This window comes from Salmo trutta, chromosome 15, assembly GCF_901001165.1.
Source record: "Salmo trutta chromosome 15, fSalTru1.1, whole genome shotgun sequence".
In the NCBI taxonomy this organism is placed as follows: domain Eukaryota; kingdom Metazoa; phylum Chordata; class Actinopteri; order Salmoniformes; family Salmonidae; genus Salmo; species Salmo trutta.
In genome coordinates, this window is record NC_042971.1 from 62,895,570 (window position 1) to 62,918,668 (window position 23,099).

Genomic DNA, 23,099 nt, shown 5'->3' on the forward strand with positions numbered 1-23,099 from the left:
TGAGTTGGTGTGTCCAAAACTTTTGACTGGTATAGTGTACATATATTTGTTTTATTTTATTTGATAAAATAATTACAGTTTGCCTTTACTAATATAGCCCATGGAAATGTAATGAATAAAACATTCATAAATGGCAAAAAAAAGACAGTCCAAAAATAAATCATAAGGAATACATTGTTAAAGTGTAATTCCTATAACTGGACCACATATTTTTGTTGCCACAGCAAAAGGATCCGGCACCTCTCCTATACAGAACCTCCATTTTAGACTGTTTCGATACAGAACCTAATTTGGCCAGATCCGGTCCCTCTCATGGCTTCAAAAACAACTTTTTTTGCAATTTTTGCAAAAAAATTATAATAAAAGAGATCAAAGTTTATTCCAGTTGCATCTTCATTAATTCTCGCAACATTGTAACTGATGTTTGAGACCAATGTGTGGCCGTGACCGTGTGACAAGCTCAACATTCAGACAGGTGGGCTTAATTACCAACTGTTTCTTTAAGTTTATCCGTCATAATTAACTAAATGACTTATCATGCAAGCGCAAACAATAAATGATAACATAGTTTTTTAAAGACCAAAAAACTTGGTAAATAGTAGAATCCGAGGCAGGATTTTCTCCTTGGTTTGAATAGGACCTTATCATAGCTACTATGTTACATGTGTTATTACAGCCCATCTAAATCGCTATAGTAACACAAGTATACTGTATCTGTATACATGTCCACTTCTATGGAATATGTGTGAAACCTATAGTTTCTATAGTTTCTATGAAATACATAGATCAAATAACTATCTTCCCATCTAGGAACCTGTCCATTGTTTCACATCACATAGCGTAACGACTGTCTGGATCAAATCCGTTTTGTCTTTTATCTACCCAGCGCTGGCTTCAGTACTTCAAACGAACCATGACATAGAGAAGAGGTGGAACTACACAGAGCTGTATATATGCATACTGTATCAAGCTGTAGGCCTACTGTATCTTTCCATGCCTTAGCTAGAGGAGATAGAGAGGAGAGGGTTAAGTTGGTAGGACTGTATAGCTGTAGGCCTACTGTATCTTTCCATGCCTTAGCTAGAGGAGATAGAGAGGAGAGGGTTAAGTTGGTAGGACTGTATAGCTGTAGGCCTACTGTATCTTTCCATGCCTTAGCTAGAGGAGATAGAGAGGAGAGGGTTAAGTTGGTAGGACTGTATAGCTGTAGGCCTACTGTTTCTTTCCATGCCTTAGCTAGAGGAGATAGAGAGGAGAGGGTTAAGTTGGTAGGACTGTATAGCTGTAGGCCTACTGTATCTCACAGCGCAAACTGGTAACATTGGAGGTCAAACAATGAAGTTTACTTCAATGCCCTTGGATAATACATAAAGGACTACCCTGACATACTGAAAATAGATTATATAATATAGATATACTAACATACTGTGTTGAACTGTGTTCACCAACAGTACGTCCACGGTTCCTCTGATTTACAGTCAACAGCTACAGCATATGTTACTACAGTCATTAGGAGGAGAGAGGACACAGCGGACACCATGGCTGTGTGTATCCAGGACAGGACAGGGTTGTTGTGTGTATAGCCAGGACAGGACAGGGTTGTTGTGTGTGTAGCCAGGACAGGACAGGGTTGCTGTGTGAATAGCCAGGACAAGACAGGGTTGTTGTGTGTATAGCCAGGACAGGACAGGGTTGTTGTGTGTGTAGCCAGGACAGGACAGGGTTGCTGTGTGTATAGCCAGGACAAGACAGGGTTGTTGTGTGTATAGCCAGGACAAGACAGGGTTGTTGTGTGTATAGCCAGGACAGGGTTGTTGTGTGTATAGCCAGGACAGGGTTATTGTGTTTATAGCCAGGACAGGACAGGGTTGTTGTGTGTCTAGCCAGGACAGGACAGGGTTGTTGTGTGTCTAGCCAGGACAGGACAGGGTTGCTGTGTGTATAGCCAGGAAAGGACAGGGTTGTTGTGTGTATAGCCAGGACAGGGTTGTTGTGTATATAGCCAGGACAGGACAGGGTTGTTGTGTGTATAGCCAGGACAGGACAGGGTTGTTGTGTGTCTAGCCAGGACAGGACAGTGTTGTTGTGTGTCTAGCCAGGACAGGACAGGGTTGTTGTGTGTATAGCCAGGACAGGACAGGGTTGTTGTGTGTATAGCCAGGACAGGACAGGGTTGCTGTGTGTATAGCCAGGACAGGACAGGGTTGCTGTTTGTATAGCCAGGACAGGACAGGGTTGTTGTGTGTCTAGCCAGGACAGGACAGGGTTGTTGTGTGTCTAGCCAGGACAGGACAGGGTTGTTGTGTGTCTAGCCAGGACAGGACAGGGTTGTTGTGTGTCTAGCCAGGACAGGACAGGGTTGTTGTGTGTCTAGCCAGGACAGGACAGGGTTGTTGTGTATAGCCAGGACAGGACAGGGTTGTTGTGTATAGCCAGGACAGGACAGGGTTGCTGTGTGTCTAGCCAGGACAGGACAGGGTTGTTGTGTGTATAGCCAGGACAGGACAGGGTTGTTGTGTGTATAGCCAGGACAGGACAGTGTTGTTGTGTGCATAGCCAGGACAAGACAGGGTTGTTGTGTGTATCCAGGACAAGACATGGTTGTTGTGTGTATAGCCAGGACAGGACAGGGTTGTTGTGTGTCTAGCCAGGACAGGACAGGGTTGTTGTGTGTCTAGCCAGGACAGGACAGGGTTGTTGTGTGTCTAGCCAGGACAGGACAGGGTTGTTGTGTGTATAGCCAGGACAGGACAGGGTTGTTGTGTGTATAGCCAGGACAGGACAGGGATGTTGTATGCATAGCCAGGACAAGACAGGGTTGTTGTATGCATAGCCAGGACAAGACAGGGTTGTTGTGTGTATAGCCAGGACAGGACAGGGTTGTTGTGTGCATAGCCAGGACAAGACAGGGTTGTTGTGTGTATCCAGGACAAGACAGGGTTGTTGTGTTTATAGCCAGGACAGGACAGGGTTGTTGTGTGTATAGCCAGGACAGGACAGGGTTGTTGTGTGTCTAGCCAGGACAGGACAGGGTTGTTGTGTGTATAGCCAGGACAGGGTTGTTGTGTGTATAGCCAGGACAGGACTGCTGTGTGTATAGCCAGGACAGGACAGGGTTGTTGTGTGTATAGCCAGGACAAGACAGGGTTGTTGTGTGTATAGACAGGACAGGACAGGGTTGTTGTGTGTATAGCCAGGACAGGGTTGTTGTGTATAGCCAGGACAGGACAGGGTTGTTGTGTGTATAGCCAGGACAGGGTTGCTGTGTGTATAGCCAGGACAGGACAGGGTTGCTGTGTGTATAGCCAGGACAGGACAGGGTTGCTGTGTGTATAGCCAGGACAGGACAGGGTTGCTGTGTGTATAGCCAGGACAGGGTTGTTGTGTGTATAGCCAGGACAGGGTTGTTGTGTGTATAGCCAGGACAGGACAGGGTTGTTGTGTATAGCCAGGACAGGGTTGTTGTGTATAGCCAGGACAGGACAGGGTTGTTGTGTGTATAGCCAGGACAGGACAGGATTGTTGTGTGTATAGCCAGGACAGGGTTGTTGTGTGTATAGCCAGGACAGGACAGGGTTGTTGTGTGTCTAGCCAGGACAGGACAGTGTTGTTGTGTGTCTAGCCAGGACAGGACAGGGTTGTTGTGTGTCTAGCCAGGACAGGACAGGGTTGTTGTGTGTATAGCCAGGACAGGACAGGGTTGATGTGTGTATAGCCAGGACAGGACAGGGTTGCTGTGTGTCTAGCCAGGACAGGACAGGGTTGTTGTGTGTCTAGCCAGGACAGGACAGGGTTGTTGTGTGTCTAGCCAGGACAGGACAGGGTTGTTGGTTGTCTAGCCAGGACAGGACAGGGTTGTTGTGTGTCTAGCCAGGACAGGACAGGGTTGTTGTGTATAGCCAGGACAGGACAGGGTTGTTGTGTGTCTAGCCAGGACAGGACAGGGTTGTTGTGTGTCTAGCCAGGACAGGACAGGGTTGTTGTGTGTATAGCCAGGACAGGACAGGGTTGTTGTGTGTATAGCCAGGACAGGACAGGGTTGTTGTGTATAGCCAGGTAAGGACAGGGATGTTGTGTGCATAGCCAGGACAAGACAGGGTTGTTGTGTGTATAGCCAGGACAAGACAGGGTTGTTGTGTGCATAGCCAGGACAAGACAGGGTTGTTGTGTGTATCCAGGACAAGACAGGGTTGTTGTGTTTATAGCCAGGACAGGACAGGGTTGTTGTGTGTATAGCCAGGACAGGACACGGTTGTTGTGTGTCTAGCCAGGACAGGACAGGGTTGTTGTGTGTCTAGCCAGGACAGGACAGGGTTGTTGTGTGTATAGCCAGGACAGGACAGGGTTGTTGTGTGTGTCTAGCCAGGACAGGACAGGGTTGTTGTGTATAGCCAGGAAAGGACAGGGTTGTTGTGTGTATAGCCAGGACAGGACAGGGTTGCTGTGTGTATAGCCAGGACAGGACAGGGTTGTTGTGTGTATAGCCAGGACAGGACAGGGTTGTTGTGTGTATAGCCAGGACAAGACAGGGTTGTTGTGTATAGCCAGGACAGGACTGCTGTGTGTATAGCCAGGACAGGACTGCTGTGTGTATAGCCAGGACAGGGTTGCTGTGTGTATAGCCAGGACAGGACAGGGTTGTTGTGTGTATAGCCAGGACAGGACAGGGTTGTTGTGTGTATAGCCAGGACAAGACAGGGTTGTTGTGTGTATAGCCAGGACAGGACAGGGTTGTTGTGTGTATAGCCAGGACAGGACAGGGTTGTTGTGTGTATAGCCAGGACAGGGTTGTTGTGTGTATAGCCAGGACAGGGTTGTTGTGTATAGCCAGGACAGGACAGGGTTGCTGTGTGTATAGCCAGGACAGGGTTGTTGTGTATAGCCAGGACAGGACAGGACTGCTGTGTGTATAGCCAGGACAGGACAGGGTTGTTGTGTGTATAGCCAGGACAGGGTTGTTGTGTATAGCCAGGACAGGGTTGTTGTGTATAGCCAGGACAGGACAGGGTTGCTGTGTGTATAGCCAGGACAGGACAGGGTTGTTGTGTGTATAGCCAGGACAGGGTTGTTGTGTATGGCCAGGACAGGGTTGTTGTGTATAGCCAGGACAGGACAGGGTTGTTGTGTGTATAGCCAGGACAGGACAGGGTTGTTGTGTGTATGGCCAGGACAAGACAGGGTTGTTGTGTGTATAGCCAGGACAGGACAGGGTTGTTGTGTGTATAGCCAGGACAGGGTTGTTGTGTGTATAGCCAGGACAGGGTTGTTGTGTATAGCCAGGACAGGACAGGGTTGCTGTGTGTATAGCCAGGACAGGACAGGGTTGTTGTGTGTATAGCCAGGACAGGGTTGTTGTGTATAGCCAGGACAGGACAGGACTGCTGTGTGTATAGCCAGGACAGGACAGGGTTGTTGTGTGTATAGCCAGGACAGGGTTGTTGTGTATAGCCAGGACAGGACAGGGATGTTGTGTATAGCCAGGACAGGACAGGGTTGTTGTGTGTCTAGCCAGGACAGGACAGGGTTGCTGTGTGTCTAGCCAGGACAGGACAGGTGCCGTCAGCAGCCATTTTCCTGGCAGTGTAATGTATTACCATTCATAGGTTGGATGACCATCAGCATCGATGATAGTGTCCCAAATGGAACCATACTCCCTACATTGTGCTCTATGGGTCGTGGTCAAAAGTAGTGCACTATATATAAACTATCCTGTCTGTATCTTGGGGTGATGAGGTTGTCCTTATTTGTCACTTTGATCCCATCTCTCCCCTGAGAGAATCACTGTGACAGATATCCTAACCTATCAGGAAACAGGAAGCCTGTCTCCTGGCCAATCAGAGGAGGAGGTGGACTATTCCAGTGGACTATTCCAGAAAGGACAATTATCAATTTGAACCAGACAACTTTGATAAACAGCCACATATAACTTTTGATTATATTGTTAAATTTGTATATTTCTTGTTGTCGAGTCAATTATACCTTGTCAATTTTTAAATCCATATTTCTTGAACAGAGGATATTCCTCAAGCAATTTTGTCCAGTTAGCTGATTAACTGTGTATATATCGTACGTACACTGAAACAAAACATGCAACAATTTCAAAATAATTTACTGAGTTACAGTTCATATGAGGAAATCAGTCAATTGAAATAAATGTATTAGGCCCTAATCTATGAATTTAACATGACTTGGAATACAGATATGAATCTGTTGGTCACAAAAAGGTAGGGGCCTGGATCAGAAAACCAGTCAATATCTGGTGTGTCCACCATTTGCCTCATGCAGCGCGACACATCTCCTTCACATAGAGTTGATCAGGCTGTTGATTGTGGCTTGTGGAATGTTGTCCCACGTTTCTTCAATGGCTGTGTGAAGTTGGTGGATATTGGCGGGAACTGGAATACTCCGTCGTACACGTCAATCCAGAGCATCCCAAACATGCTCAAGGGGTGACATGTCTGGTGAGTATGCAGGCCATGGAAGAACTGGGACATTTTCAGCTTCCATGAATTGTGTACAGATCCTTGTGAAATGGGGCCGTGCATTATCATGCTGAAACATGAGATTATGGAGGAGGACGAATGGCACGACAATGGGCCTCAGGATCTCATCATGGTATCTCTGTGCATTCAAATTGCCATCGATAAAATGCAATTGTGTTCTCTATTCATCCCTCCTCCTCCTCGGCCCCTCGGCTCTGCTCCTCATCATTCTCTATTCATCCCTCCTCTTCCTCGGCCCCTCAGCTCTGCTCCTCATCATTCTCTATTCATCCCTCCTCTTCAACCCTCATCCAAATTCTGGTTTCACTTCTCTCCTTTGTCAAGTAATATAAAAAGGTGTTATCTTTCACCTCAACGCTACACGGGTCACTCGTTCAGAACTGAAACCGCAACCCCAGCAACCACACTGGGTACAACTCCACCCTCACTCTCCCGAAATCTAGGTCGCTGATCATGCTCTGCTCCACCTCATATATGTCAGATCCTATCTACTGGCGATCCTCTCGGCTGGCGATCCTCTCGGCTGGCGATCCTATCTACTGGCCATCCTCTCGGCTGGCCAGCCGAGATCCTCTCGGCTCTACGGTCCTAATAGCTACATTGGTTGGACAGTATCAAATGACATTTGCATACGTCCGTGGGTGTCATTAATTATAGCGCCTTGGTCATTATGTAAAACAATATATACGAGGCACTCAGCAGACCGGAAACTGGGTCAGACACTCTTTACTAACGCGTCTCTATCGTTTCGTATGACCTGGGTTCGGTTTCGACGCAAAGCAATCATCAACTTTGATCATACAAATCCAACTGCGATCATACGTAGTGTGTAATATCAACACATCAGGTTAATTCTGCCGCTTGGTTTCGCCGTGCTTTATTGAAATGGCACATAAGACTTTCCACTAGAGCATAATCTCACTTTTGTGATATTCCTTACATGCATATAATTATTATTAGATTATTTTTTTTTTATCAAATGAATCGTTGTTTTCAATCTTTATATCCAATTGTTGCTTCATCGTGTCCCTTCTCGCTGGTAAGTAACGTATATTGATTTTGGAGGCATTTCAATCCCAGCAGCCCCTTGCATAGGGCTACCTGTCATCACATCATCTGGCTCAGAGGATCTTCCCTCGGAGACGAGGCCATTCACCAAAACTGTTTAATGAAATGTCATATTGAATTCCCTTTGTCGTTCATTCAGATAAAGCCTCTACTCGATTAAAATGTAGTTTACGAAAGTTCAAATCAGGAACTGCTCGTTTAACTTCATCCAGTAAACATAACATAATTCACTTTGTTTTCTAGTCTACGGGCATTGTGGGAATGAAAACGCACGTATCATTATCAGCATCTCATTCTTCTCCTGTTTCCTATTAACCATGTGTGGAATGTGATTAATCTATTTACCCTGTGACCTATAAGCATGGCAAAATAATGCACATTCCTCACGCTTGCTGCTTAACCTATGGGCTCACTCTTGCAATTATCACCTTTCCTTTCTCTCAACCAATGGGTGTAAATGTTGGGATGTATTTACATGTCATATTACCCATGTTCTCTCAGAACAACCTCTCCCTCAACGTCAGCAAGACAAAGGAGCTGATCGTGGATTACAGGAAAAGGAGGGCCGAGCCCGGCCCCCGTCCACATCGACGGGACTTTAGTGGAGCCGGTGGAGAGCTTTAAGTTCCTGAGTCCACATCACTAAGGATCTATCATGGTCCACACACACCAACACAGTCATGAAGAGGGCACGACGATACCTCTTCCCCCTTAGGTAGCTGAAAAGATTTGTCATGGGTCCTCAGATCCTCAAAAAGTTCTACAGCTGCACCATCGAGAGCATCTTGACTGGCTGCATCACCGCCTGGTATGGCAACCGCTCGGCATCCGACAGCAAGATGCTACAGAGGGTAGTGAGTACAGCCCAGTACATCACTGGGGCCGAGCTACCTGCCATCCAGGACCTCTATACCAGGCGGTGTCAGAGGAATGATCTGCTACCACACAGCAAATGGTACCAACGCACCTGCATAGGGCTCCCTGCCATCCAGGACCTCTATACCAGGCGGTGTCAGAGGAATGATCTGCTACCACACAGCAAACGGTACCAACGCACCTGCATAGGGCTCCCTGCCATCCAGGACCTCTATACCAGGCGGTGTCAGAGGAATGATCTGCTACCACACAGCAAACGGTACCAACGCACCTGCATAGGGCTCCCTGCCATCACATCATCTGTCTCCGAGGATCTTCCCTCAGAGACAATGCCATTCCCCAAACTAATAACATGTCACATTTCATTACGTCTTTGTTGTTCATTCAGTTAAGTTTATAAGCGATTGAAATAAATGACTGCCTACAAAAGGTGTGTATTTTACACTGCTTTCAGAAAGTATTCATACCCCTTGACTCATTCCACATTTTGTAGTGCTTCAGCCTGTTTTTAAAATGGATTAAATTATATATTTTTTTCCTCACTCATCAACAAAATATCCCAAAATAACAAAAGTTAAAACGTTTTTAGAAATTTGGGCAAATGTGTTGAAAATGAAATACGAAAATGTAAATTACATAAGTATTCACGATACATGTTAGAATCTCCTTTGGCAGCGATTACTTACAGTCTTTCTGGGTATGTCTCTAAGAGCTTTGAACACCTGGATTGTACAATATTTGCACATTATTCTTGTTAAAACTCTTCAAGCTCTGTCAAATTGGTTGCTGATCATTGCTAGAAAGCCATTTTCAAGTTTTGCCATAGATTTTCAAACAGATTTAAGTCAAAACTGTAACTAAGCCACTCAGGAACATTCAATGCCGTCTTGGTAAGCAACTCCAGTGTAGATTTGGCCTTTTAGGTTGTTGTCCTGCTGAAAGGTGAATTCATCTCCCAGTGTCTGTTGGAAAGCAGACTGAACCAGGTTTTCCTCTAGGACTTTGCCTGTGCTTAGCTCTAGTCCATTTTGTTTTTAAAGGACTCTTAAATCTGTCAGTGAAAAAACATCACGCAGACAAAACCGGCCTTTCGTAATATTTCAAAACCAATCGCATGAAAACACAGGTTGGAAAGCAAATGTCTCTTGCTGAAAAGAGAAGACTCTAATCTATCTTCTCTAGGCTAACAAATATTTGATCAACTTCCAAATTGGCCTGGGAGAGAGAGAGAGAGGCTTTTGGCACGAGCGCATCGGATATTACCGGCGAGTGAGCTGCACATCATAGGGTGAGTCAGTGAAACTGGGAAGCCTTTTTTTAGGACTATAATTTCCCCCTCATATTGTACAATATCTATCTCCACGTACGTAGGACTGGACTGTTGATGGATTCAAGACAAGGTCGTGTTTATTGATCTCAGATTCTCAATTTGTCAGTGTCAAAGTAGCCTGTCATTTCCATCATTTGTGTGGTATTATTAAAAAAGATTCTGCTGAAATTTCCAGTCATGTAAAATTACGTAGAATTACATTTTTTTTTATAAATTCCGGAACCTACTTTAGTCTACAAGAAATGTTCCCCATGTGTGCCACTTCTGTAAGCACCTCTACTCTACTGCTCTATGTTACTAGGTAAATGCAATGCAATGCTTCATTATATATATATATATATATACATATATATATTTTTTTAAAGTAACCTTTATTTAACTAGGCTAGTCAGTTAAGAAAAACATTTCTTATTTACAATGATGGCCTACCCCGGCCAAACCCGGACGACGCTGGGCCAATTGTGCGCCGCTCTATGGGACTCTCAATCACAGCCGGGTGTGATACAGCCTGGATTCGAACCATGGACTGTAGAGACGCCTTTTGCACTGAGATTTAGTGCCTTAGACCGCTGCGCCACCAATTGCTTTCCTCCTTGTGCTTTCTGACACCTCAGAACTCCCCAGGTCACCCGCCTCATCTGGCAACTCACGATTTACAAATTAAGCCCCACGGGTAGTCTCTAGACACGCCCCCTACATCAGTCAACTGGTGAAGTCTGATCATCCACCGGTGCCACGTAGCCCTGCCACGTAGCCCTGCCACGTAGCTCTGCCACGTAGCCCTGCCACGTAGCCCTGCCACGTAGCCCTACCACGTAGCCCTGCCACGTAGCCCTGCCACGTAGCCCTAGCCCTGCCACATAGCCCTGCCACGTAGCCCTGCCACGTAGCCCTGCCACGTAGCCCTGCCACGTAGCCCTGCCACGTAGCCCTGCCACGTAGCCCTGCCACGTAGCCCTGCCACGTAGCCCTGCCACGTAGCCCTGCCATAGCCCTGCCACGTAGCCCTAGCCCTGCCACGTAGCCCTGCCACGTAGCCCTGCCACGTAGCCCTAGCCCTGCCACGTAGCCCTAGCCCTGCCACGTAGCCCTGCCACGTAGCCCTAGCCCTGCCACGTAGCCCTGCCACGTAGCCCTAGCCCTGCCACGTAGCCCTGCCACGTAGCCCTGCCACGTAGCCCTGCCACGTAGCCCTGCCACGTAGCCCTGCCACGTAGCCCTAGCCCTGCCACGTAGCCCTAGCCCTGCCACGTAGCCCTGCCACGTAGCCCTAGCCCTGCCACGTAGCCCTGCCACGTAGCCCTAGCCCTGCCACGTAGCCCTGCCACGTAGCCCTGCCACGTAGCCCTAGCCCTGCCACGTAGCCCTGCCATGTAGCCCTGCCACGTAGCCCTAGCCCTGCCACGTAGCCCTAGCCCTGCCACGTAGCCCTGCCACGTAGCCCTGCCACATAGCCCTAGCCCTGTCATGTAGCACTTTCCTAGACAATGTGCTGAACTGTAACTACAGATGGCCAATGTACCTTTATGAACAAATGCACACTGCTAAATCCCCCTTCCACGGGCAAAACCATTAAGATTAAGGGTATCGTTATGTGTTCCACAAAAAAAATGTGATTCAAATCAAATCAAATGTATTTATAAAAGCCTTTCTTACATCAGCTGATATCTCAAAGTGCTGTACAGAAACCCAGCCTAAAACACCCAAACAGCAAGCAATGCAGGTGTAGAAGCATGGTGGCTAGGAAAAACTCCCTAGAAAGGCCAGAACCTAGGAAGAAACCTAGAGAGGAACCAGGCTATGAGGGGTGGCCAGTCCTCTTCTGGCTGATTAAGTGTATTTGTGGTCTATTCTATGTAGAAAAAAATGAAACAAGGATAGCAGAACAGGAGTAATATCAGCACTCTTGATCAGAGAAACCCTTTGGCTGCGTATTTCATGGAGGTTTGTCACAACATCCGCTCTCTAAGATACATTGGTATGGAACATGCTATGGTTCATAGGAGCGGGTAGAGATACTGATCATTTATTACGGAGACGAGATTCACCGTATCTCCACCATGTCTCCTAGAGGTCTGAACCGTTTGTCCACCATGTCCCCTAGAGGTCTGAACCGTTTGTCCACCATGTCCCCTAGAGGTCTGAACCGTTTGTCCACCATGTCCACCATGTCTCCTAGAGGTCTGAACTGAGAGTTTGATATCAGACCGTTTCTTACATGAATACGTTATGTTGACTTGTCTCTTGGTCATTTTTCTACAAAACATTATGAACACCTGCTCTTTCCATGATATAGACCGACAAAGTAAAAGCTATGATCCCTTATTGACTTCACTTAAATATTTATCAAAATCAGTGTAGATGAGACAAGAGTGGAGACAAGTCAAAGAAGGATTTTCATCTTTGAGACATGGATTGTGTATACGTGCCATTCAGAGGGTGAATTGGCAAGACATTTAACTGGGCCTACATCCTTGTGGAACTCTTCCGACACCTTGTTGAGTCCATACCCTAATGAACTGAGGTAAGGGGTAAGGTAAGGTGCAAAAGGGGGGTTGGGGGTTTGCAACTTAATATTAGGAAGGTGTTCTTAATGTTTTGTACACTCAGTGTATATAGCCAATTTATCATTACTCATTGTGTATTTATTTATTCTCTCTACATTGTTGGGAAGGAACCTGAAGTCAACATTTCACTGTTCGTCCACAGATGTTGGTTACGAAGCACGTGACGAAAAACATTTGATTAGACATGTTTATTGGAGGAGATCAGTTCAGTCTGAAAAGGTGTTTAAAGGCCCAGTGCAGTCAATGAATGTGATTTTCCTTTTATATACACTCAGTTGGCCAGTTTATTAGGTACACCACCCAGTTCACACATGGTTCGCTCCTACAGACAGTGGAGTCATGTGGCGGTGGCTTGTTATATAAAGCAGGCAGACAGTGGAGTCATGTGGCGGAGGCTTGTTATATAAAGCAGGCAGACAGTGGAGTAATGAGGCGGTGGCTTGTTATATAAAGCAGGCAGACAGTGGAGTCATGTGGCGGTGGCTTGTTATATAAAGCAGGCAGACAGGCATCAAGGCATTCAGTTACTGTTCCATTGAACGTTAGACTGGATAAAGCTAGTGACCTAAGTGACTGAGCCTGGTATGATCTGAGCCTGGTATGATCTGAGCCTGGTATGATCGGTGCCAGGTGCACCAGTTCCAGTACCTCAGAAACAGCCTCCTGGGCTTTTCATGCACGACAGTGTCTCGGGTTTACTGAGAATGATGCAACAAACAAAAACATCCAGTCAGCAACAGTCCTGTGGGTGAAAACAGCTCGTTGATGAGAGGTCGAAGGAGAATGGGAAGAATCGTGCAAGTTAACAAGCGGGCCACAAACAGACAGCATCTCACCAACACTGGACAACTGAGGAGAATCTACCACCTGAGCTGAGCCATAGGGCAGACTGAGAATCTACCAGCTGAGCTGAGCCATAGGGCAGACTGAGAATCTACCAGCTGGGCAGACTGATCATTTACCAGCTGAGCTGAGCCATAGGGCAGACTGAGAATCTACCAGCTGGGCAGACTGATCATCTACCAGCTGAGCTGAGCCATAGGGCAGACTGAGAATCTACCAGCTGGGCAGACTGAACATCTACCAGCCCACTATCAGATTAGGAGGAGGGGGGGTAATTTATTATTTTTGTCCCCCCACATTTATCTGAAATCCCCATCACCCACTGACAGGGTTGGGGAGTAACAGAATATATGTAATCCGTTACATGTAAGGGATTACAACAACAACAAAAAAACGGTAACTGTAATCCGTTATGTTACCAGATAAAATATTTTAATCAGATTACAGATTACTTTAGAAAAACTAGATGATTACTTCTTGGATTACTTTTACATTCAGAAAGGATGTTTGCACACAAAAAAATCTTTAATCCTTCTCTATTTTCTCAATGACATTCAAACCAGCATTGAAAAAAAGGCGCAAGTTTACAATTTGTTCAACGTGAACGAGTCTGACCACCAATCAGAGACCACTATGACACACCAAATGTGTTTGATGGATCGTGGGAAAAGAGCGAAAACATGCTTTTGTAGGCTACAGTCCAAGCTATGTCTTCCAATGGTACGACTGCTGTCGGCCAACTTGAATAAACTCTTGGAGGTCCTGTAAGGATGACAGCAGTGATGTAGTCTACAGCGATACAGATATAACTTATTATTGATATCTACATAGAGCATTGATGTGAATCACACTGCTGCTCTCTCCTTTTGCTATTTGTACGTTACGGGTTGTGGTTGTGGACGGCTGTTCACGTATCTAAATGTGTATTTGAACTCGATAATAGTTGAATTCAAGAAGTTTAAGCTGCCTATCAATCATTGTTTTTGAAACCAGTGGACAGTCAGTGGAAAATGTGCTCTTGCAACAGCTGCACGGTGCGGATCCCAGCCGATGGAATAAATGTAGGGCTTTTATTGATCAATCTAATTCACGATGATAAAACAAATAAATCCATATGTCTAATGGACATATGCTCAAACTGGCACACTATTGATAGACTTAAAGGGGCAATCTGTAGTTGCTACATCCATTTTTGGACATATAAATGATATATATTAGAAATATATATATAGTATGTCCATTGATTCCTGAATAATATAATTTCTAAATGCCTCATGAGTTCAACTGTCACAGTCCATGAGAACCCAGAATATAAGCTTGTTTTACTCCAATGATTTAAACATTATAAATGTAAACAAACACTGTATAGCCTCATAACATTAAAACAATACTTTTGATATCATGGATGGTCAGTCCTTGCATCCACAGCTCTGTCTATTAATCTGAGACTGGTTACATTTCTCCAGGCCCATCCTTCAGCTTTTTACCAAAACAGAGGTGGAGCAGCCATTTTGTTATTGTTTCATCTGTGGATTTGCCCTTTAAACAGCTGCATATTATCAAGATATCAAAGTGTCACCAACTAAAAGGTAAACAATATATTCCTGTAGCAAATGCAGCATATGGCATTCATGTTTCCCATGTAAATAGCCCTTTTCAGTAGTGATGGGCTAGAAGAAGCCTACATAACCAACCCATAAAGTAAAATTTAACATCCATATGGCTAGCTGTATAAACTTTAACATTGATTTATCCTGCAATAGATGTTGTTCAATTGTCTTCTTCTAATGCCTCTTAAGGGGAAAGTATTCTAAAAGTAACTGAATGTAATCAGATTACATTACTGAGTTTGGGGTAATCCAACAGTTACTGATTACTATTTTGGACAGGTAACTAGTAACTGTAACAGATTACATTTAGAAAGTAACTTTGCCAACCCCGACCACTAATTAACTGGTCATTTTTGCAGATATATATTTTTTTTTAGCTAGTACTATGTGAATATTTATCTTTAAAAATTAGCATGGCATTTAGCCAATTAATATAATGCAGTTTTGGATTTGACCCCCGTCTCAAAACCACATGGTTTAGACCGTTAGGAATTTTACAGAGAGGTTCTCCCACTCCGACCTACGAACTAGACAATGCACAACTCACCAAAAAATTGTTGCTGTCTTTTATGAAATTAACCGGTTCATGTAAAAATGACCAAATACACTGACTGTTTAGTACTATTATAGCAAAACAACCCAAACTATTTCTTACGGTAAACCTGAACAATCCATATAATATATGAATGATTGAAAACCCCAATCAGCAGTTGAATCCACTCCGGTAAAATGACCTGTTCTACAGCACTTTTAGTAACTCTTTTTTTAAATTATTTTATTTAACTAGTCAAGTCAGTTAAGAACAAATTCTTATTTACAATGATGGCCTACCGGGGAACAGTGGGTTAATTGCCTTGTTCAGGGGCAGAATGACAGATTTTGCACATTATCAGCTCAGAGATTTGAACTTGCAACCTTTACGGTTTCTAGTCCAACGCTCTAACCACTAGGCTACGCTGCCGACCCAGCACATTACATCGGTTGTCACTCAACTGATAAAGTCTACGATTTGACATCACAAACAGCTGAATGCTGAAGGTGCTGTACAGATCTATCTTATTAAAACAGGGTTAGGCCTACCTCTGGTTGGCACTAGCAGCTGTCTCTCCTGCCCTGTGTACAACAGGGTTAGGCCTACCTCTGGTTGGCAGCAGCAGCTGTCTCTCCTGCCCTGTGTGCAACAGGGTTAGGCCTACCTCTGGTTGGCAGCTGTCTCTCCTGCCCTGTGTACAACAGGGTTAGGCCTACCTCAGGTTGGCAGTAGCAGCTGTCTCTCCTGCCCTGTGTGCAACAGGGTTAGGCCTACCTCTGGTTGGCAGCTGTCTCTCCCGCCCTGTGTACAACAGGGTTAGGCCTACCTCTGGTTGGCAGCAGCAGCTGTCTCTCCTGCCCTGTGTACAACAGGGTTAGGCCTACCTCTGGTTGGCAGTAGCAGCTGTCTCTCCTGCCCTGTGTACAACAGGGTTAGGCCTACCTCTGGTTGGCAGCAGCAGCTGTCTCTCCTGCCCTGTGTACAACAGGGTTAGGCCTACCTCTGGTTGGCAGCTGTCTCTCCTGCCCTGTGTGCAACAGGGTTAGGCCTACCTCTGGTTGGCAGCTGTCTCTCCCGCCCTGTGTACAACAGGGTTAGGCCTACCTCTGGTTGGCAGCTGTCTCTCCCGCCCTGTGTACAACAGGGTTAGGCCTATCCCTGGTTGGCAGCTGTCTCTCCCGCCCTGTGTGCAACAGGGTTAGGCCTACCTCTGGTTGGCAGCTGTCTCTCCCGCCCTGTGTGCAACAGGGTTAGGCCTACCTCTGGTTGGCAGCTGTCTCTCCTGCCCTGTGTACAACAGGGTTAGGCCTACCTCTGGTTGGCAGTAGCAGCTGTCTCTCCTGCCCTGTGTACAACAGGGTTAGGCCTACCTCTGGTTGGCAGCTGTCTCTCCTGCCCTGTGTACAACAGGGTTAGGCCTACCTCTGGTTGGCAGCTGTCTCTCCTGCCCTGTGTACAACATTGTTAGGCCTACCTCTGGTTGGCAGCTGTCTCTCCTGCCCTGTGTGCAGATGTTATCTGACAGTCATACGTAGTTACATGAATAAAAGTTCAATAGGCTACTGACCTGAAGGATAAGATGAGTTCAGTCACAACAGATACGAGGTATTTTCAGAATAAGACTATATGAGTTAAAACATTAGTGAAACGGTAATTCATAAGGTTTCAATCGGCTTAATTTGGATCGGTTCGGGCTCCTGGGGACCGACGTACTAATATCTTAACCATTTGAACTGTGGGTGAATCGTTACACTTCTTATTATGAAGTGATGAATTAAAACTTGAAATTCCGTTACCAAATCGTTAATGGAATTTCAGAAAGTAACGGAATTTCTGCAATTGAATTGGCTATAATGTGAAATCATAGTAGTGACAAACCACAGTTATGTTTACACGTTTGGACAGCGCAGTACTATACAACACAGTATTTCATATTTTATTGGGATCCTCAATTACACTCTTCCCGGGGTCCAAACAGGAAACAAAACAACAAATAAAAAGAGCTAATAATACACATAACAGTACATCATCTCCTGCCTCCTGCCTCCTGTCTCCTGCCTCCTGTCTCCTGCCTCCTGTCTCCTGTCTCCTGCCTCCTGTCTCCTGCCTCCTGTCTCCTGTCTCCTGCCTCGCGCTTCAGAAACAGGAGATGGTTCCTGCTCCGGCTGCCACAAGTCAATGATTCATGCAAGGCCACCCATCTACACATTACAATCCATAATACAGTGTAAATTACAATACAAAATATATATCAAATTGTCTGCGTGTCTCTTCACAGTCCCTGTTGTGCAGTAAGGTGTTTTTTTTATCTGGTTTCATTGCTGTCCTGAGTTACCTGGGGCGGCAGAGAGTTCCATGTAGTCATGGCTCTATGTGTTTCACAGCCAATGCTTTTACTTTTTTGAGATATTTAGCAACAGACTATTGCTAGTTTATTACCCTTTCAAAAAGTAATTACAGAACTGTAGAGTAGAGTACAGTTCAGTACTGTAGAGTAGAGTTCAGTTACTGTAGAGTAAAGTAGAGTTCAGTTACTGTAGAGTAAAGTACAGTTCAGTACTGTAGAGTAAAGTACAGTTCAGTACTGTAGAGTAGAGTTCAGTTCAGTACTGTAGAGTAGAGTTCAGTTCAGTACTGTAGAGTAGAGTTCAGTTCAGTACTGTAGAGTAGAGTTCAGTACTGTAGAGTAAAGTAGAGTTCAGTACTGTAGAGTAAAGTAGAGTTCAGTACTGTAGAGTAAAGTAGAGTTCAGTACTGTAGAGTAAAGTAGAGTAGATTACAGTTCAGTACTGTAGAGTAAAGTAGAGTACAGTTCATTAGTTACTGTAGAGTAGAGTACAGTTCAGTACTGCAAATTAGAGTACAGTCCAGTACAGTTACTGTAGAGTAAAGTACAGTACTGTAGAATACAGTTCAGTACTGTAGAATACCGTTCAGTACTGTAGAATACCGTTCAGTACTGTAGAATACAGTTCAGTACTGTAGGGTAAAGCAAAGGTGTGTATATTATCACAAACAAAGTACTAGGGGAGTGAATTGATGTTAGCTTCAGCTGTCAGCTAGGTAGTTAAGTCAGCCTACAAAACGGGAAGCTATCGGTATCTTCTTTCATTGTAAAGTGTGGTAAAGCCTGTATGGACATTGTTTTGCGAACAGTAATTAAGTTTTAAAAAATGTCTACATGCTGTGTCGCATTATTCGAGTGTGTTAACTTCTGTGCATCGTGACCGGGGAGCTAACATGATGCAGCCAAGACTTCCAGTGCAGGCTAGCAATGAGTAAGTGATGTTGTTTTATTAGATTTTCTTTGTGTGTGTGTGTGTGTGGGGGGGGCACTCATTTTAAAAGCATAATTCTGTTACTGTGGAATTGCCATACACCCAAACCTCTCTGCCAATTACAGCTTGTTTTCTGTTTAGCCCTTCCCACTCAAGCCACTCCCAGACAGTCATAGCTAAATTCTAGATTGAGAAATTGATATTTGCTAAGAAACTATTTTTGTTTATTTTTTTGACATTTTGAATTGAAAATCAAATCAAATGTATTTATAAAGCCCTTTTTACATCACATGATGTAACAATCAGAGTAAGGTCCTTAATTGTTACCCAGAAATAATTTGATATTGAGATAGAAATGGATGCATTGGCCCTTTAAAAGGTCCTTAGTTCAGTCTGAAAGGTGTTTAAATGTACTTAATTCAGTCTGAAAGGTGTTTAAATGTAAATAATTCAGTCTGAAAGGTGTTTAAATGTACTTAATTCAGTCTGAAAGGTGTTTAAATGTACTTAATTCAGTCTGAAAGGTGTTTAAATGTACTTAATTCAGTCTGAAAGGTTAATCGTTGGGGGGGTTTTCAGACTTTTTTTTATTGAAACACAGCTGCATGCTTTTCTAAATGCTGACTGACTGCTGTGTTGAGAATGTACCTGTATAATTTGACACTAATAAAAGTGTATTAGATTTAGGTTTAACCTACGGCAGTAGTTCATTGTAGTTTATCTGTATCGATGTGTTGTAGCCTATAGGCAGCGTGTTCCCGACATTCCCAAGTACCCAACATAAAGAAAGCCGCAAAGGGGTAAATCTGTTAGTGAATGAAGTAGACGACCACTGAGGGTTAGTAATCGCTATTTGAATAGCCAGCTGGCGTTTATGGAACACAATATGGTAGCCTAGAGCTTGTCCAGCCTTCACTGATTAATACACAGCACAATATACACATTAATTACTGATCTAGCCAATTAGAAGAAACTAACGAACACTACAAGGCATCATGAATTCACCCCTCCACACTGAAAATGAGGCTGTCTATGTGTGTGTGTGTGTGTGTAACAAGGGGGATCAACATCCACACATTCTCAGCCTATGGTGGTGATGTTGACTAGAGGTTGACCGATTAATCGGAATGGCTGATTAATTAGGGCCGATTTCAAGTTTTCATAACAATCGGTAATCTGTATTTTTGGCCACCGATTTGCCGATTTTTTTTTCTTCTTTTTTTTACACCTTTATTTAACTAGGCAAGTCAGATTAAAGAACACATTCTTATTTTCAATGACGGCCTAGGAACGGGGGTTAACTGCCTTGTTCAGGGGGGATTCGGGGATTCGTTTTTGCAACCTTCTGGTTACTAGTCCAACACTCTAACCACCTGCCTTACATTGCACTCCACGAGGAGCCTGCGTGGCAGGCTGACTACCTGTTACGCGAGGGCAGCAAGAAGCCAAGGTAAGTTGCTAGCTAGCATTAAACTTATCTTATAAAAAACTATCAATCTTAACATAATCACTAGTGAACTACACATGGTTGATGATAGTACTAGTTTATCTAACGTGTCCTGTGTTGCATATAATCGATGCGGTGCCTGTTAATTTATCATCGAATCACAGCCTACTTCCACAAACGGGTGAATCAAGCGCCTTCGCGAAAAAAGCACTGTCGTTGCACCAATGTACCTAACCATAAACATCAATGCCTTTCTTTAAATCAATACATAAGTATATATTTTTAAACCTGCATATTTAGTTAATATTGCCTGCTAACATGAATATTTAGACTTAGGGATGCCACCCGTTAGATACAATACAGAACGGTTCCGTATTTCACTGAAATAATAAACGTTTCGTTTTCGAAATGATAGTTTCCTGATTCAACCTTATTAATGACCAAACGCTCTTATTTCTGTGTGTTATTATGTTATAATTAAGTCTATGATTTGATAGAGCAGTCTGTCTGAGCGATGGTAGGCAGCAGCAGGCTCGTAAGCATTCATTCAAACAGCACCTTCGTGCGTTTTGCCAGCAGCTCTTTGCAATTCTTCAAGCATTGCGCTGTTTATGACTTCAAGCCTATCAACCCCCGAGATTAGACTGGTGTAACCCATGTGAAATGACTAGCTAGTTAGCGGGTGCGTGCTAATAGCGTTTCAAACGTCACTCGCTCTGAGACTTGGAGTAGTTGTTCCCCTTGCTCTACATGGGTAACGCTGCTTCGAGGGTGGCTGTTGTCGATGTGTTCCTGGTTCGAGCCCAGGTAGGAGCGAGGAGAGGGACGGAAGCTATACTGTTACACTGGCAATACTAAAGTGCCTATAAGAACATCCAATAGTCAAAGGTATATGAAATACAAATCGTATAGAGAGAAATAGTCCTATAATTCCTATAATATCTACAACCTAAAACTTCTTACCTGGGAATATTGAAGACTCATGTTAAAAGGAACCACCAGCTTTCATATGTTCTCATGTTCTGAGCAAGGAACTTAAACGTTAGCTTTCTTACATGGCACATATTGCACTTTTACTTTCTTCTCCAACACTTTGTTTTTGCATTATTTAAACCAAATTGAACATGTTTCATTATTTATTTGAGGCTAAATTGATAGTATTTATGTATTATATTAAGTTAAAATAAGTGTTCATTCAATATTGTTGTAATTGTCATTATTACAAATAAATAAATGTACAAAAATTGGCCGATTAATCGGTATCGGCTTTTTTTGGTCCTCCAATAAATCGGTAGCGGCGTTGAAAAATCATAAATCGGTCGACCTCTAATGTTGACTCTATAGGGCTTTCCATCCATCCATCCATCCATCCATAGGGCCAGTCATAGCTGAAGTATATTCCCTATATATAGTAAACTACTGTTGACCAGGCAGTGACATAGTGTGATGATGTGCCCATGTGAAGTCACTGGCCAGATACATTAGCTGGTCCAATAGAGGTGAGTGAATTCAATCTCTTTTGATGGTTGGGTGGGGGTGGGATTTCCACGTTGTTGTTGAAATCACCCGAATTGCTTTATTGCATAGACACACATCAATATCATGATAGGCCTGAAGTGTAGCTAAACACCAACTAGAAGGACCACAGCCCGTAGGGCATCGTGTGCAATCAGATTGGGGTAAAGATGATCGGGAGATCACAGATCAGGATCTTAGAGTAGGAGAGCTAATATAGGATCAGGTCCCCACTAGTTCATGCATTCATTATTAACCTAAAATCAGCACTGCTCCTAAACCGGACAACGACCAAAGAAAGGCGACTAGGCTGCATCACCATGTCCCCGCTAATGGCGAACATATGTCTGTTTGTGATTTCTAGGCTCTCACAACACGTCGGTATATACAAGTCAACACGACCACGGTGTGGTAATGACCTCACGGTCCAGATGACTTCCACAGGCAGGTGTTTGTCTTGACTCTACGGCTCCTCGCTGGTCAAATGACCATTGAAATGATTAAAATGACCCTCTTGAGGACCATGCTCGTAGTAGCCTGTCCCTCTCCAGGCTTGACCATTGAAACAAAGTGAATCTATAGTGAAACACTGGCTACATGTAACGGGCTGGTAGAAAGAAACACGCTGCCACTCCACTAGTGTCCATTAAAGCAGGAGGCTATCGACCGTGGACGATGTGAGCAACAATAGACAATAGTTGAATTGGCGAACAGCAACAATTCAGTTTATTTCTCACCCAGTGTCCGTGGGCGCCACCGACTGCATCACGGACAACTTACCGTGTGATTAAAGTATATTCCAATAGAAGTGCAAATCCATCAAAAAAGGGGGATTGGAAAGAAAAGAACGGCCAAAAGTCGTGCTACTCCATCGTATTGTCCGAGTTGCTACAGTGCACTTTGAGACGGGAGATCAGAAAGCGGTCGGCAGAATGTAAAGGAGATGCTGTGAGTCGGAGGAGGGGCCACGGCGTGTTTTTACCACTGAGAAACCACTCAGGCGTGGTAATGAGCTTTTATACAGCCTCCCCGCTATCAACGGGGACTGGCGTCTCGTCCACCACCAAGTATTTGTTTTTTAGTGACTGTGGTGGAGGCGGCGTCACAACCCGTGCATCACCTGTACACTGTCAGGACCTGTTTACTGGAGGAACGCTGGCTACTGGACGAGAAGGTTAGGGTTGAATCCACCACCAGCCCTAGCCAATACCATAGAACTTCACATACTATTAGTCCAAGCACAAAGGCAGGGAAGCAGGTCTCGAACCCTCGACCTTCTAGCCCGAAGTCCAGCGCGCTATCGACTGTAGGGTGAAAGCATGGTATCCGATATCCGCGCTTATTAACACCGGGGGTCGTTACAATATAAAACGGTGATGGTTTTTACTACAATACGAACTTTGATGGCTTGAAATGTTGAGGTTACACTCAATAGTTTTTTGTTTTGTTTTTATATCAAAATATTGTCCACCATACACTTCTGCCCATGTGCAGTTCGCCTGGGGAGGAGGTTGTATTAAAGGTAATGTA

The 23,099-nt window shown here is 44.5% G+C and overlaps 1 protein-coding gene across 1 annotated transcript in view; it reads right to left on the reverse strand.

Annotated features, from left to right (window-relative positions):
* The window catches only part of LOC115149517 (phospholipid phosphatase-related protein type 1), a 128,808-nt gene extending 106,185 nt beyond the window's left edge, over positions 1-22,623 (reverse strand). Inside the window, exon 1 of the mRNA XM_029692450.1 lies at positions 22,350-22,623. The gene's annotated coding sequence lies outside the window, so the exon portion shown is untranslated. The remainder of the gene's footprint in view (positions 1-22,349) is intronic.
* Positions 22,624-23,099: the final 476 nt, after the last annotated feature.